This window comes from Rhinolophus sinicus, linkage group LG13 (assembly GCF_036562045.2).
Source record: "Rhinolophus sinicus isolate RSC01 linkage group LG13, ASM3656204v1, whole genome shotgun sequence".
In the NCBI taxonomy this organism is placed as follows: domain Eukaryota; kingdom Metazoa; phylum Chordata; class Mammalia; order Chiroptera; family Rhinolophidae; genus Rhinolophus; species Rhinolophus sinicus.
Genome location: NC_133762.1, coordinates 1,184,836 through 1,199,713, shown reverse-complemented (window position 1 = coordinate 1,199,713; position 14,878 = coordinate 1,184,836).

Genomic DNA, 14,878 nt, shown 5'->3' with positions numbered 1-14,878 from the left:
AAAACAAATTACGGATATAACTTGGAAACTCTGCACATAGGATGTGTATTAAATAATCTTAGAGAAACACCTTATCCTTCTATGCTAAGACACACATGGAGCTCAAGTGTTGGCACTCACAACTTCAAATGGTTCTCAGCACACACACATCACACACCGTATTTAGAGAGAAGGCCAACATGGCCGGGTGTTCACAGTACTGAATCCAGATGAAGGGTCCTCTGGAGCTTATTGCACGCTCCCTCCAACCTTTGGACACTTGAACATTTTTATACTAAAGCGCTGGAAGAAGTAACAACCAAATCCTGGAGTGTGGACAATCATATCTTGTGTGGAGAGAAACTTTGTTTATTTGGTGGATCTGAAGGGCTCCTGTTCCACTGATGTTTGAATGCAAGTTTCTGGCCCTTGTCAGATGGCCTGCTATTCACCTTAGGCTCTGGGAGCTGGAATTTGACAGGAGTTCATGCTCTCCTGTTCTCGCTGAAGCAGTTTTGGGAAAATTTGATCGAATTCCTTCTGGTCTGACCCTGTTATCAGGTAACTTCCACATTCAGCGTATTTTTTGTTTATTTTCTACTCTCCACCACAATAAAAAGCATCACTATAATTATTTTTTCATGTTTACACACTTCTAATTGTGATGTGTAATACCACAGTACATCTGAGTAACAAGGCAGTACAGTCCCCCAAGTCACTATTAACTGCTTCTACATCTGACCTTAGGAATGAGTTCAAATTTCTGATCTTAGGGTTAGTGTGTGTTGTCCTGTACTCTTATGAACCTAAGACCCATTTGGGGAACCTGGTTAAAATTCAGATTCTGGGTCGTCCACCCAACCAAGGTCCGGTTTGGTAGGTCTGGGCTCCCTCCGAGAAAGATTTCAACATTTCAGTTGAAATCTGAAATGTTGGGCATCTGGGTCAGTGAGCTGGCTGGCAGGGTCGTGCTGAGAGGTGAGGTCCCTGGAGCCCAGGTAGGGGATGCACAGGACCCAGCACTGCTGCCATGAGAGTAATGAGTGGGACGGGGGACGTGTTGGACAAGCATCGGCCGTGGCTGAAGATGCGACCTGCTGAGTGTGTTACCTGGACTTGGGGCAGCCTCTGTGACCACGGGACACTTGCTGAAGCAGTGTGCAGACCATCCCTACACAGAAGGAAGGCACCTGTCGAGTGCATTGGGGCCAGGTGCTGTCACCAACAGTATCGCTTTGAGCCTTGTTGCAATTTACTCAACAGCTAGATGTTACTTCTCCACTTATCAATGAAAATAGGCTCAGAGGCATTCAACAACATGCTCAGGGCTACGGCAAGGGATGGTTTCCACACCTCCCACTGCACCACGCTCTTCGGACACAGAAGCCATGGAAACCTGGAAAGCTCTGACGTGTGTTGCGAGGCTTTGGGCATAGAGGTCAGGACCCAGACAGACCTGGGTCCTTTGGTTTCCACATTTGAAAACAGATGTATCACACCTCCTTCACGTGGGCATTGCAAACATAAAAAAAAGCCAGAACCTCTGGTGAGGATGGCCGGAGGAGTGGAGAATCAGGTAAGCTACTCCTTGTTCTGCCTTTACCGTTTCAAAGCTGAGACTTCTGCCATCAACTCTGCAGTAAAAAAGTGGAAATCCAAACACACTACCGAGTCTGGTCTCTGGCGAGTCTCTGAGCAGTGTTCAGTGTCAGGGACACGTGTGTATCTGCCTGATCCTTTCATGATGGCATCACAGCCATGAAACACAGGGCACCTGTGTGCTGCCTGGGCCACCTCTGTGCCTCCTGCAGCCACCCGTACAGTGCATATCATGCGACAGTTCCTCAGAGGGGCGACATCCGAGCTGCGCAAGTCTGCACAGTGAAAGCGCTCCCAGACCTCCCTCTCTCCTGCCGCATCTTCCTCTCTTCGGTTTTAGTCTTCCTTATGTTCTGTCCTTCCGGGCAGCCTGACTTTGACTCCTGTGGCACCGCTCTGCTATTTACTCACCTAAAACTAATTTTCACTTCCCTTTTTATGCCCTCATTTGAAAATTGCCCCCAAACCCTAGCACCACCAGCCAGATACATCTCATAATATAACACTATTCAAACTAGGTTTTACTTCATTTTAAGTCTGTGTGTGAAAAATAAATGAGAACCAAATGAAGGACATAGTCCTAATTTGCAATTGCTTCATTTGAGAAAATAAATAAAAACGGTTATGAATTTGGAAAGTTGGATCCCAAGTGACAGCTTGATGATTTAATATTAGCATGGTTCATCGGCAGCTAAAACGTGAGCTTGACATGTCTTTGTGTGTCTATATTAATAAAATCAGTAACGCTTCGAAGCTTATTTTCAGTTTGGTCTTCATTCAACCAAATAATACTTGATCCTTTTTGCTTTTGACTTCCTGTTAGTGTCCCTGTGCGTTGCTGTCATTAAAATACACTAGCTACTATGGCGATGACAGTGAGGGGTGTGCAAGGGACACAGGAGTACCACGATTTATAAACGAGACACGGCTTACAAACCAGATGAACTCTAGAGCAGAGGACAGGAAAGAATTAAGGAAGTGACTTCTATAAATTCCTTTCACAAGGGATGTGGGCATTCTGCCTGATTAGCTGACAAATAAATTTAACTTAGACCATTATTATTTAGCGCTCACTGATTGCATAAAGCGATATTTCTCAATGCTTTCTATTTTACTGTGCAGCCTCCACTCGATGCAGCATTTGTACTGTAACTCTCCCACCCTTTCTTGATGACGTGCTTGAGGGCTGACATTTATAATGTTCACTCAAGCAAATGCTAAATACGTGTAGGTCAGACACTTGTCCGAGGGTTTTCCAGTGTAGAAATGTTAGGTTGGTGGTCTCTGTGGTGGCTGTGGTTAACAGTTTAACAGTGAATTCCGGAGAAACAATGTACTACATGGAACGGTGAAGCAGAGAGAGTTGGATGAGTAGCGAAATCCGATTTTTCGCTTCCTATGGAAAGCTCGGCTGCCCACCCACCTTACCCTGCTGGGAAGGACTGATTCAAAAAAAAGGGTGAAATGCGATTTCCAACCATGGCTGCTCCCTGTCCCTTCGTCCCCGTCTGCCATGGTGTGTAACGCACACAGTGACCAACTACTGACACTGAGGTGGGGGTGTTTCCCATCACTGTCCCATGAGCTCACTCAGACTGAGTCCCACACACTTGAATGAGTGCCCAGAGCTCAGAATTCTGGATGTTTCCAAACTGAGTTCCATTTCCCCCAGGCTGGCCTTCATTCTCACAACTGCTGACACTCCTATAGCTTTCCCTGTCTTATGGATGTACTCCCTCATCTGAATGTGTTTCAGACACAGCAACATGTATTGTTGGGAGTGTCTTTTTGTGGGGGGGAGGACTATTCCCAGAGAAGGCACACACGCGTACATAGGAGCATCATGGTTCCCCATGAACACCAGAGAGAAAAGTGAGTTGGAAGGATGCTTTGAAGACCCAAAGGTACCAAGCTCATAGTCAGAACAGGGCCATTTCAGGAGTCAGTGACAGGTACAAAGACCGGATGAGACAAACGTTCCAAAGCAGGTAGAAAAAGACAGTGAATAGTAACTGTTGTAGAGGCTCTTATACTAAAGGTCTCTAACAGTGATAAAAAGTTAGAAGAGCTGGGAAATATTACATTGATAGGAAAGAGGATACTATAGAGAACAATGAACCATAGATAAGGGGAGAAAAACTCAGCAGTCAACCAGGCAGGTGCAATGTGGCTGTTTGAAACCAAGGACATAAAATTTGTGTCTGAGAAAAAGAGCTTTCTATGGTCATGATATGCCTCTGAGGTGCAGATATTGTACTCTGAGCTTCTAAAACATGACATCCATCCTTTGAGCTAAAGGGAACATTTATTTTATTGCATGTATTAAGTTATCGTTTTCTGTTTATGCCTTCCCACTTAGAATCTGTAAGATCAGAATAACTTGGTTTCACTTATTTAGATGCTGGATGAGTTATTTTCCAACCCTGAGCTCTTTGTGAATTTCAAGGACAGTAGACTTGGGTTTTTTTGGCACAGGCCAATCATTCAGTGAAGTTTCATTAGATGTTCCATCCTAATAATAGATGGCAAGTTATATCTGGTGGCCAGCTGTTTTCCTAACCAGCACTCAATGGCCAGGTATGTCTGGGGACAAAAGCCAGGTGTGTCTGGGGACACTTCTCCTGTGTGTGTGTGTGTGTGTGTGTGTGTGTGTGTGTGTGTGTGTGTAAGAGAGAGAGAGAGAGAGAGCCAGCAGCTCCTTCCAACACTGGAATTTTAATAGTAGAGGGGGGACAGCCTCAAAGTTGGATGGGTCTTCCTAAAACCAAAGACCCTGCTCATGAAAATCTCCATTCTGTTTGCCTCTGAGGCTAGTAATGATGACTTCTGGTTGTTTCAATCGGCTCATAAACATGCTTTGGCTTTCCGTGGTGACACCACCCCACAGGAACAAAGGAAGCACTCGTCAAGCACACGTCACTCACGAGCTGTGCCCAGTTGGATGCCATTTTATTGACGAAGTTACTTTGCAGATTCTATGTTTAATGTTGTTTCTGACAATTCCCTATGAAACCCTTAAGTACGGCACTAGTGTGTGGAGGCAGTCTGCCGTAATGAAAGCACTCTGGGTTGGGAGCCAGGTTCAAGGCCCATCTTCTCTTACTACAAACCTCGCCCAAGGCAAACCAGCCTATTCCTGATCTCCTGTGCTCTTGTAAGCTGTACGTGGTGACTCTTGCCCTGCCTACCTCACAACTGAGAACACAAGGCATCAGGAGTGATATGCTTCATAAATGTGCACTTCTTTCGTGGATCTGTTTATACATATTTTATATAAGCCTTTATTCTGGTTGTTTCATTTTTTTTTCAGTGATGCTGTTTCTATTCTCTAGTTTTCTCTGTTCTATTGCTCCTTGACCCGTCTCAATTGCTCTAAGAAAAACCTATAATGGCATTTCTTAATGTGCATACTATGGGATACTAATATATCCCAGAGTAATATATCCCATAGTAAGCACATTATATCCCATAGTAATATATCCCATAGTAATATATCCCATAGTAGAAAGGCTGACCCCCACGGTCAACTATGTCTGAGAAGTTCTGTGTTAAAGAAAGTTAAGAAAGGCCCTAAGACAACAAACTGCACAGAGGAAAACATAGGGACTAAACTTATGGACCTTGGTTTTAGAGAAGATTTTATGAACTTGACTCCACAGGCAAGGGAAGTGAAAGCAAAAATAAATGAATGGGACTACATCAAACTAAATAGCTTCTGCACAGCAAAAGAAACCATCAACAAAACAAAGACACAACTAACCTAATGGGAGAAGACATTTGCAAACAACAGTTCCAATAAGGGGCTAATATCCAAAATATATAAGGAACTCATACAACTCAACAACAAAAAAACAAACAATCTAATTTAAAAATGGACAGAGGACATGAACACACTTCTCCCAAGAAAACACACAAACAGCCAACAAATATATGAAAAAATGTTCAACTTCACAAGCTGTTAGGGAAACGCAAATCAAAACCACAATGAGATATCACCTCACCCCAGTCAGAATGGCTATCATCAACAAGACAAATAGTAACAAGTGTTGGAGAGGTTGTGGAGAAAAAGGAACCCTCATACACTGTTGGTGGGAATGCAGACTGGTGCAGCCGTTATGGAAGGCAGTGTGGAGGTGCCTCAAAAAATTACGAATAGAATTGCCATATGACCCAGCAATCCCTCTCCTGGGTATCTACCCAAAAAATCTGAAAACATTTATCTATAAAGATGTATGTACCTCTATGTTCACTGCAGCTTTATGCACAGGGGCCAAGACATGGAAGCAACCAAAGTGTCCTTCGATAGATGATTGGATAAAGAAGATGTATATATACACAATGGAATACTACTCTGTCGTAAGACGAAACACTGCCATTTGCGACAACATGGATGGATCCTGAGATTATTATGCTAAGCAAAATAAGTCAGACAGAAAAAGTCGAGAACCATATAATTTCGCCCATATGTGGGATATAAAACTGAAATGAACAAACAAAACAAAAACAACAACAGACACATACAACAGTGTGGTAGTGACCAGAGGGTAAAGGGGGTCAAATATATGGTGAGAGAAGGAGACTAGATTCTGGGAGGTGAACACACAATGCAATCTACAGATGATATATTGTAGAATTGTACACTTGAAACCTACATAATTTTATTAACAAACGTCACCCAAATTTAATTTTTTAAAAAAGGAGGCCATTTCCCAAGGGCTCTCTGCGTCTCTAGTATTCTAATCAATTGCACATCTCCAAAAGGTGAATGGGCGACACGGAAGCCGCATTCTGCAGAACGTTCCTGAGCTCATCTGCTCTGTGAAGCCCCTTGCTGCCTGAGCCCAACTCGCGGGGACAGACTGTCTTTGGAAGGACGCTGTGCTGTGCCTCCTGGGTCTTTACATCAGAGCACATGCGGACAGGGGCCAGAGGGGGGCGCTGTGGCTACACGGCACAGGCTGGGGGCTCCTGCAGCCCTAGGTTTCCACCAGCCTTCCTGAGGGCTTGGGGAGCCATATTCAAGGCACACCCATCACCTATTTGCAGCACGAGTTTGCACAGGCACACTACCCGTCAGTTCCATTCTGTTACATCTTTTCCCCGTTTCAGAAACAGCCCACAGCCAGGACCTTGAGGCAGTTGCAATGATAGCGTTTCTTCCTGAGTCCTAACCATCCCCTGTGGGTCCCTGGGCCCTACTGCAGCTGCACCGAGGCAAAGAGCTCTCCTGGCCTGGCACAGCCACGGTCACCTTTGCTGAATGAGTTCCATTCCCGCCTCCCTCCAACCTTTTCAAATAACTTAGAGGGATCCCTTTCAATACGTAAATGCCATGGCAACCTCCTGTGAACAGCCCCCCCTCCTGCATGCCGCGCAGTGGAGTCAAAGCTCCTTGCCAGTCTCAGGACCTGGATCCCGTCCACACCTTCATGTACTAAGCTCTTCCACGTTGGCCTGTCCCCAGTTTCTAGAACTGTCCCCACCCCCTTTGTCCCCTTAGGCTTTTGCACCCACTTCTCCCTCAGACTAGGTGCTTTGCTTTTTCTCTTGTCTCTTGGCAGCTAAATGCTGCTGCCCTCCAGGGCAACTGTCCCTGACATCTGGCTGCGCACGTCCCTGCTCCTGGAGAGCCTGCCGCTGTGCAGTGGAGCCAGGACGCTGTCCCTCTGAGCCCTTCATTCTTTCATTGACTCCACTGCCTCTCTCCAGGGAGACCACTAGTCTCTCCAGCATTACGCTCTTAGCGCCTGACACTTCGGTGCTTGATAAATTGTTTTCTGGATAGGTGGATGGATGGATGGATGGATGGATGGATGGATGGATGGATGGATGATGGATGGGTGGGTGGGTGGGTGGGTGGGGAAGGTGGGCGGGGAGGAGGGAGGGAGGAGGGAGGGAGGGAGAGAGGATGGGTGGGTGGATAGGTGGAAGGTGGGAAGAAGGGAGGGAGGTGAATTGGTGGGTGGGTGGAAGCTGGGAGGAAAGGAGGGAGGGAGGGAGGATGGGTGGGTGGGTGGATAGGTGGAAGGTGGGAAGGAGGGAGGGAGGGATGGATGAATGAATGAATGGATGGAAGGAGTACTGAAGATAAATCACACCCAGACTTTCCCCACACGGAGCTCCCAAGCCAGCAGGGAGAGCAGTTTCACGCACAATGAACCCACAGAAAGTCAGGCCTGTGTGACAGCGGGGTACACCCAGCACCATACACGCATGGTGGCCAGGGCGGTGGCAGAGATGTGGCTGTGGAGCCTGGAAAGCATCACGGAAGAGGTGACATTTGAGTTCTAAAAGAGCATTGTCCTATGCAATCTGGAAAAGTGCTCTTAGGGGTTCAAGGAAAGTGAGGTATCTACTAAGTCTCCATTGAATAAATAAAAGGGTTAGAAATATGAAGTTACAATACCGTCAGCATCCAAACTTACATGAATAAAAACATGATCAGAAAACACATTTCTGGGTATTATGTATACAACTTGAGTATCAACTGTCCCAAATCTAAACACAAGGTTCTGTGCCTGCTACAGAAGGGTTGGTACACCTACGATTGTCTTTCCAACCCATTCCTTCCCTTTCCTCATCATTCTTTGTTTTTCTTTTTTTTTTTTTAACTATTGAATTATATTGGGAACTTTTGAAAAATCAATGCATGTGATTGTATTTTGCGCCAATCTGTTGTGTCGCATTGATCTATATGCCTGCTCTCGTGCCAGTTCCATACTAACTAGATTAGTTAATCTTGAACTGTTAGTGTATCTTCTTAAACTGTTCTCCATGGTCAGCACTGTTTGCTAGTCTTGGTTCTTTGCATGTCTATGTAAATTGTAGAATCAGCTTACCAATTTTTATAAAGAATTGCTTATATCAATGCACAGATTGACCTCAATCCCAATCAAATTGAGTTCAATCAATAGATCTGTATGCAGCGAACTGACATGTTAATTTCAGTCTCCTGATCCATGAACAGGATATATCTCTTGATTTTTCTTGTCTTCAGTCATTCCTCTTAGTCATGCTGTGTAGTTTCAATGTGCAGTCTTGCAAACCCTTTGGTCATAGTTATGCCTCCTTTGATTTTTGTGTGCTGACCTTGTGTTCTGTGATCTTGTTAAATGCACCGATTTTAATAGCTCTTTATTTATTTTGGTACATTGGTTTGCTTTTTTTCCTCTTCCTTTCTCCAGCCTTCACCAGTCCAGCCCCAGGAGTGGCTCACCAGGCACGTGCTTAGTTCACTGTCACCACTAGGAGACATACTCAGAACCAGTCTCTCCATAAGCGGGGAGAGCTGCAGGCTCTGTGATCACCGAAGGCAGGCTGGCAGCTGAGGGTAGGGCTGCAGGAGGCCAAAGCCCCCAAGTCCAGAGGCTGGTGCGAGAACATCTGAATGCCGAGGCCACGCCCAGCTCTGATGAGGGCGGGGTCAGTAACAGGATCACGTGATTACCAGCATTGCTCGGATGTGATTTTTGTTGCTGTTGTGTAAAAATTGAGTTTCCAGGAATCAGGATGGGAAACAGAACATCATGTGTTTTCTCGTCCTTTGCCAGCGCTAGAGCACTGCTGGTGGCGGGCCCCTGGCCACCCTGGGCTGTCCCCCTTTGTTAACAAGCCATGAAGGGGGCAGCCCAGGCAGGCAGGCAAAGGCCTGCTTCTGCATAGGCTGCCCCAAGGTCTGACTTTAGAGTGAGAGGCCCCTCTCCTGGAGTGGCTGGTCGCCTGGCATGTCTCCTGGGTGCTGCTGCATTTCTGAGACTGTCCCCATCCACTGTCAGGGGCAGGAGGTCTTTTAAGAGCGCAGCCCTTGAGATTTCCCAGAGCGATGCGCCCCGCTCAGCTGCTGGCACACAACTTCTGTCAGCTTGGGAAGGCTTGGCCACTTATTTATAGTCTGTCCTCCCCCAAACAAGCCCAGCTGATTAGCCATGCTAATGACTTCCAGCGTGAGGCTGCTGCGGTCTCCATGGTGATGATTTACTTGGGTCTCCTAGGAGACAATTACTCCTGGGACTTCAGATTCATGTCAGTGCCAGAAATGTACGGTGTTTGCCATCTCACATGGAGCCATGCCCAGAATTCGTAAGTTAAAATTAAATTTTTCTAATAGTTTTTCTCCCCATGGCATAAAAAGATCAGACATTCCAAAGGGGAGAGAAAGGCCTCAAAGGGGGGAAAACAGTGTTTCTTAAATTGTGTTATAAATAACCTGAAAGAGGACGTGATGAGCCTGAGGTGCTTATGCTGAGTTTTAGGGACAGTTTGGTTCAGTGGATTAAATTTGGTAGTTACTTCCGTTTAATCTTGGGGTGATTTATAAGACATGTTCACGTGATTGGGGCTGGATTTAAGGAAACGAGGGACCTCATGCATTGAGTTGTCAGTCACCACCAAAGCATCACAGTCACAGAGAGTTCCCCGGCCAAAGCACAGAAAAATGTCTTTGTGGCCAAAATATCCCCTTTGTCTGAAGGTCCAGACACCCAGCAACCCTCATGGGGTGACGTCCCCATTCTGGGAGGGGTCAGCGCTCAAACAGGAGGATGGGACAGTGCCAGGGTTGCTGGCAGGCAAAGCTCCACGTGTGTCTGATCAGGACGCCTCTGCTGTTTTTCACCACATTAAGCACTGATTCATCTCGCGTTCCTCCACAAGAGGGCTACCTGCCGTTATCGCTTGCTGCAGGCACAGGCCACGCGTGGGGCTGCCGCACGGTGCCCTGCCGGGTTGGCCCACAGCTCTCCAGTTGTAGTCAGTACAGCCCAGGACTTATTTCTGAGTGCCTACCACGCCGGGTACCCTGCAAGGACACCGAGTGGCCGGTCTTCTTTCCAAAAGGTCATCTTCCAATCGGAGAAACACACAGAAGCCATGACTGTACTAAAACAAGCTGGCTGCCACACGGAGGTGTGTTCTGAGCATCTGGGTGGCTCAGAGGACATCAATTTTGTCCAGAGGAGAGCTGCGGGTGGTGTGGGGAGTCTGATAAGGGAAGAAGGACGAAGGAGGGCCGCAGAGAAAGGGGCATCCTTGAGCTAGTTGTTAGAGAACAATTTGAATTCATCCATCCTTGAGTCAGGATGGTGGTTGCAGGAATCGAGTTCAGGATAAGCAAAGGCCCGAGGTGCCTGGTGTGGAAAAGCGAGTGTTGGGGTATGAAGCCCACACTACACCCTGGGTTTCGTGCTGCTTGCCGTCACATGGCATTGCAACTCCAGCCGCCTGTCTCTTGGACTGGACTACGAGCTCCCAGACAGCAATGCTTTTATTTCAATCATCTTTGGCACATAAAATATACTCAAATTTGTTGACTACAGAAATGAAATAATAAATGAATGTCAGTACAATTCATGAAAAAAAATAAGAAATTTCATTTGTTCCAGACCTGTTTTCTTATCGAGCCTGTTATTTAGCATATGAAAAAAATTGGATTATGAACCCACGGCGCCTTGGGTCTGGCCAGCTGTTTTCCACTGACCCTATGGGGTGGGGGCGGGGTGTAGAGGCTCACTGCTCACCATCAGGGATGAATGTCCCTATCAGCCTTCTCTGACACCATCCAAGTAGGGGTGGGGGCCTGGGGGCCTCATCACAGCCGGTGGGGTGGGGGTTGAGGCTCTCCACTCAGCCTTTGCTGTCCTGGGTGAATGTGGGTCTGCAGTGTTTGGCTGTAGTTGAGTGGATGTTGTCTAAACACTCTCTGTCCTGGTAGGCCACACCTCGGAGCTCCCTACAGAGGGCAGGCTTCCCTTGGAGCTTTTTAACTCTGCTCCTATTGGCATTTCTTCAGCTCCAAGTCGGGGATATATGAGGCAAAAGAAGGTTCAGAGAACCCACTGCCATCTTGTTCTTTGGGTCTCCTGGTCTGTCACCAGCCTGCCCTCTTCTTTCCACCTTTCAGTGTCTTCTTAGGATTGTTTCACATATAATATCCAGGGCTTTAGTGGTACTTAGTAGGAGGAATCGGGAAACACATGGGTCTCCCATCTTCTTGGAAGTGAAAACAATGGCTGTGACTTTATAAAGTTTAAAAAATTTAAAAATGATGACGTGAGTTCTTGTTGCGGGCCAGGCATCATTCAGAACACATGACATGTATTTTATCTTTGTGATAACCTTTGCAGGCAGATATTTTTTTATCAGCCCAGTTTTCCCAAGAAGACACCAAGTTCCAGGGAGGCTGAGTACCTCTGCCATCAAGGGGTGATTCAGCAGGCTTGGGTACTGACATTCTGCACATTCCAAAGAAAGCGCAGGTCCTTGACTGGCTCCTGGGAGATGACCCTGGGGCCTGATGAGAGGGGTTTCAGATGGTGGAGGCCCTGGGCCAAGCTGTACCAGTGTGACCAGACAGTCCACACTAACAATGTGACTTGTGATGCCAACGCACTGGGCACATTGCACAGTCTGACTTCTGTGGGTCTGAAGACAATAGCTGTGGTCAGCTGTGCAGTCGCCGCACACCACCATGACTGACCCCAGTGAAAACCCTGGATGCTGAGGCTCGGGTTAGCACCCCTGGTAACGCTTTGGGGGTGTTGTCACATATCACTGTTGGGAGAATTAAGCCTTTTCCCTGCAACTTCACAGAGAGAGGGCACCTTTCTTCTATGGAAGCTGTGCCTTTTTTTCTGGATCTCGCCCTAGGTGCATTCCCCCATTGCTGGCTTTGATCTCTGTCCTGTCACTGTAATAAAGTGTAACTGTGAGTATAACAGGTTCTGCTGAGTACCTCCTATTAAATCACTGAAACTGAGGGTGGTTGTAGGGACTGTTGACACACCAACCCAAGGAGCTACACTGGGGAAGAGTATATCCATCTTTCTCCAGACCCAAGGTGCTCACTTCATTGATTCCATGGGCTCAGGGTTAAATCATCTGCCCTTACTTCTCTCAGCTGATGTGTTTATATGGTGTATGACCATCATATAATATCATATGTGACTGGCATCATTTTTTTCCACAATGATGTCTCAAACTTTCATCATTCCTGCTCACAGACACCTCTTTTCCCTTAAAAAAAAAAAAAAAAAAAAAAAAAATGAAGATCTTAATCTGGAAGAAAAAAGAACCCAAACCAAACCATCATTTATGATTTTAGGGGGGAAGATGGATGACTGATGATGTCACAGTGAGAACGCTTTCGGTGATCAGGACAAACCTTAGGTGTTTTGAGTTTCAGTATTAACCTGATCCTCCATAACGCAGATATTGAAATGATATTAGAAATGGACCAGCAGCCAGCCCATTATTGTAGTAATTTGGATAGTAAATGCATCATCAAATCTTACATTTAGGAGATCATCATGATTATAAAAATGATAAAATGATTACCACTTCTAATGTGAGGCTACAAAAGTTTATACAGTGGCCATACGGCTTCTGTTTTGGTGCTTGGACATATTTTCTTGTCACCGGTCAACCTTGAGGACTGTCACTCCTCCACCACCACAATGCCAGCCCCGGAGCCCACGGCACGTGCAGACACCTGGGTCCTTCCTGTGTCTCCTGATCTGGGCACTTCTGTGGGTCTTCAAACTTCACTCGACTCGGCTCTTTCCTTGGGGGCCTCTCTGGGGGCTGAGTTCCTCTCAGATGTCAATTCCAGAAGAATCATTGGGCTATTAAAATTAATTAATATAATCTTATAATTAACTTTCTCTTAATTATCCTGTAAGCAGCTAGGAAGCTCTTGGTTCTTCAGCCGCCACCTTCCTGACTTCTTTGTGGAAATTAGCATTTTAACACCAAGGCTTGCTGCTTTAAGGCAAATGCAGGGCCCCCGAGGTAATTCATTAAGGGGCAAGTGAGGGAGTGGAACTTTTATCCCGGAACGCTCAGCTGTAACTGTGGTTTTGGTAACTGGCTTAGTCAGCACTTTCCAAATCCTCATTCCATGTACTGCTCTTGAGTTTTTATCCTGAATCTGGGTTCGGGCCTCCCGGGCCATGGCCGTCTGCAGTGCACAGAAGCTAAAGCTGCTGAAGGTCTGAGGCACCTGCTCCTGACCCCTCCTGCTCACTGACACCTGTGCGCTGTGGACAGCATCTGACAGCGGCAGTGATGACACTCCTACCTGTCCCCACTCACTGCTCTCCTCTGTGGAGGAGCGTTTATCTGACTCCTAACTTCAGAAGACTGAACCAATGAACCAGGAATGCTCAGTTTGGGTCTGTCTTCTCTTTTCCTCTCAGGTGTGGGCTTGCTGGTGGAAGGCACTTTCTCTCCACCTTTCTCGCCATGGAGGTGACTGGGGACATGTGTCTCACTGTGGGGTGCAGTTTGAGAAGTGCTTACACTTACTGATTGTGGGGGCGGAGCCCCAGAAAGCAGTTTCCAGGCTCTCGGCCTCACATAGAAAGGTGTTGGCTCAGGTAGTAAATGGCCATCAACTGTGATTGGATGGCCATCAGCTGTGGCTAGTTGGCCATCAGCTGTAACCCATTGGCCACTAATATAACTGCCGTGGCTATGGTAGCAAGAAAAATGGAGGCTAGCAAGAAGATGGCGGCTGAGCTAGCAAGAGCGGATTGCAGAGAGGCGGAGGCCAGCAGCGAGAATACAGTGGTATGACTCCCCTACCTATGGCTCCGTGGGTGTTCCTTTTTGGCCTCACCATGTCCTGCGTTCTTATGTGGGGAGTGGGACCAGAGACCCCGCAGGCCGCCCTGCACGACACATGGCGCAGCGAGCAAGGTCTCCCGCACGACACTGATCTAACCACATTCCTCGTACTAGTGTTCATCTGTGGAAAGATGCTCTTTTGCTTCCCAATCTGATGTCTTCTGCTTAAATTCTCAGTTGGTTCAGCTGCTGTGTGGATAAGGAGGACATCTTGGATGCCCAAACCCAGTTCTTCCCGCCTGGTGGTTGGCACTGCAGACTGTCTTTGTGGGAGAAGAACACCAGAGCAGTCCCTACGGTGGGGGAACCATTACAGGTGAACCACACACCACATTCCACAGCAAAGACTGACTTTTGTTCTATGTAATATGATAGTAAGTAATAAGGACAATAATAGATTGTTCTCTTATATCCTGATCTAAAAATTATTAAGAAGTGCACTGTTGGTGGGATTGCAAATTGGATTCCAGCCACCATGGAGAACAGTATGGAGGTTTGTGGGGGCAGAGCCCCAGAAAGTAGTTTACAGGCTCTCGGCCTCACGTGGAGGAGTGCTGGCTCGGGTAGTAGATGGCCGTCAGCTGTGGCTGATTGGCCGTCAGCTGTAGCCAGTTAGCCAATTAGCCGCCAATATAACTGCTGCGGCTACGGAGGAGAGGAGGGAGAGAGAGAGAGAGAG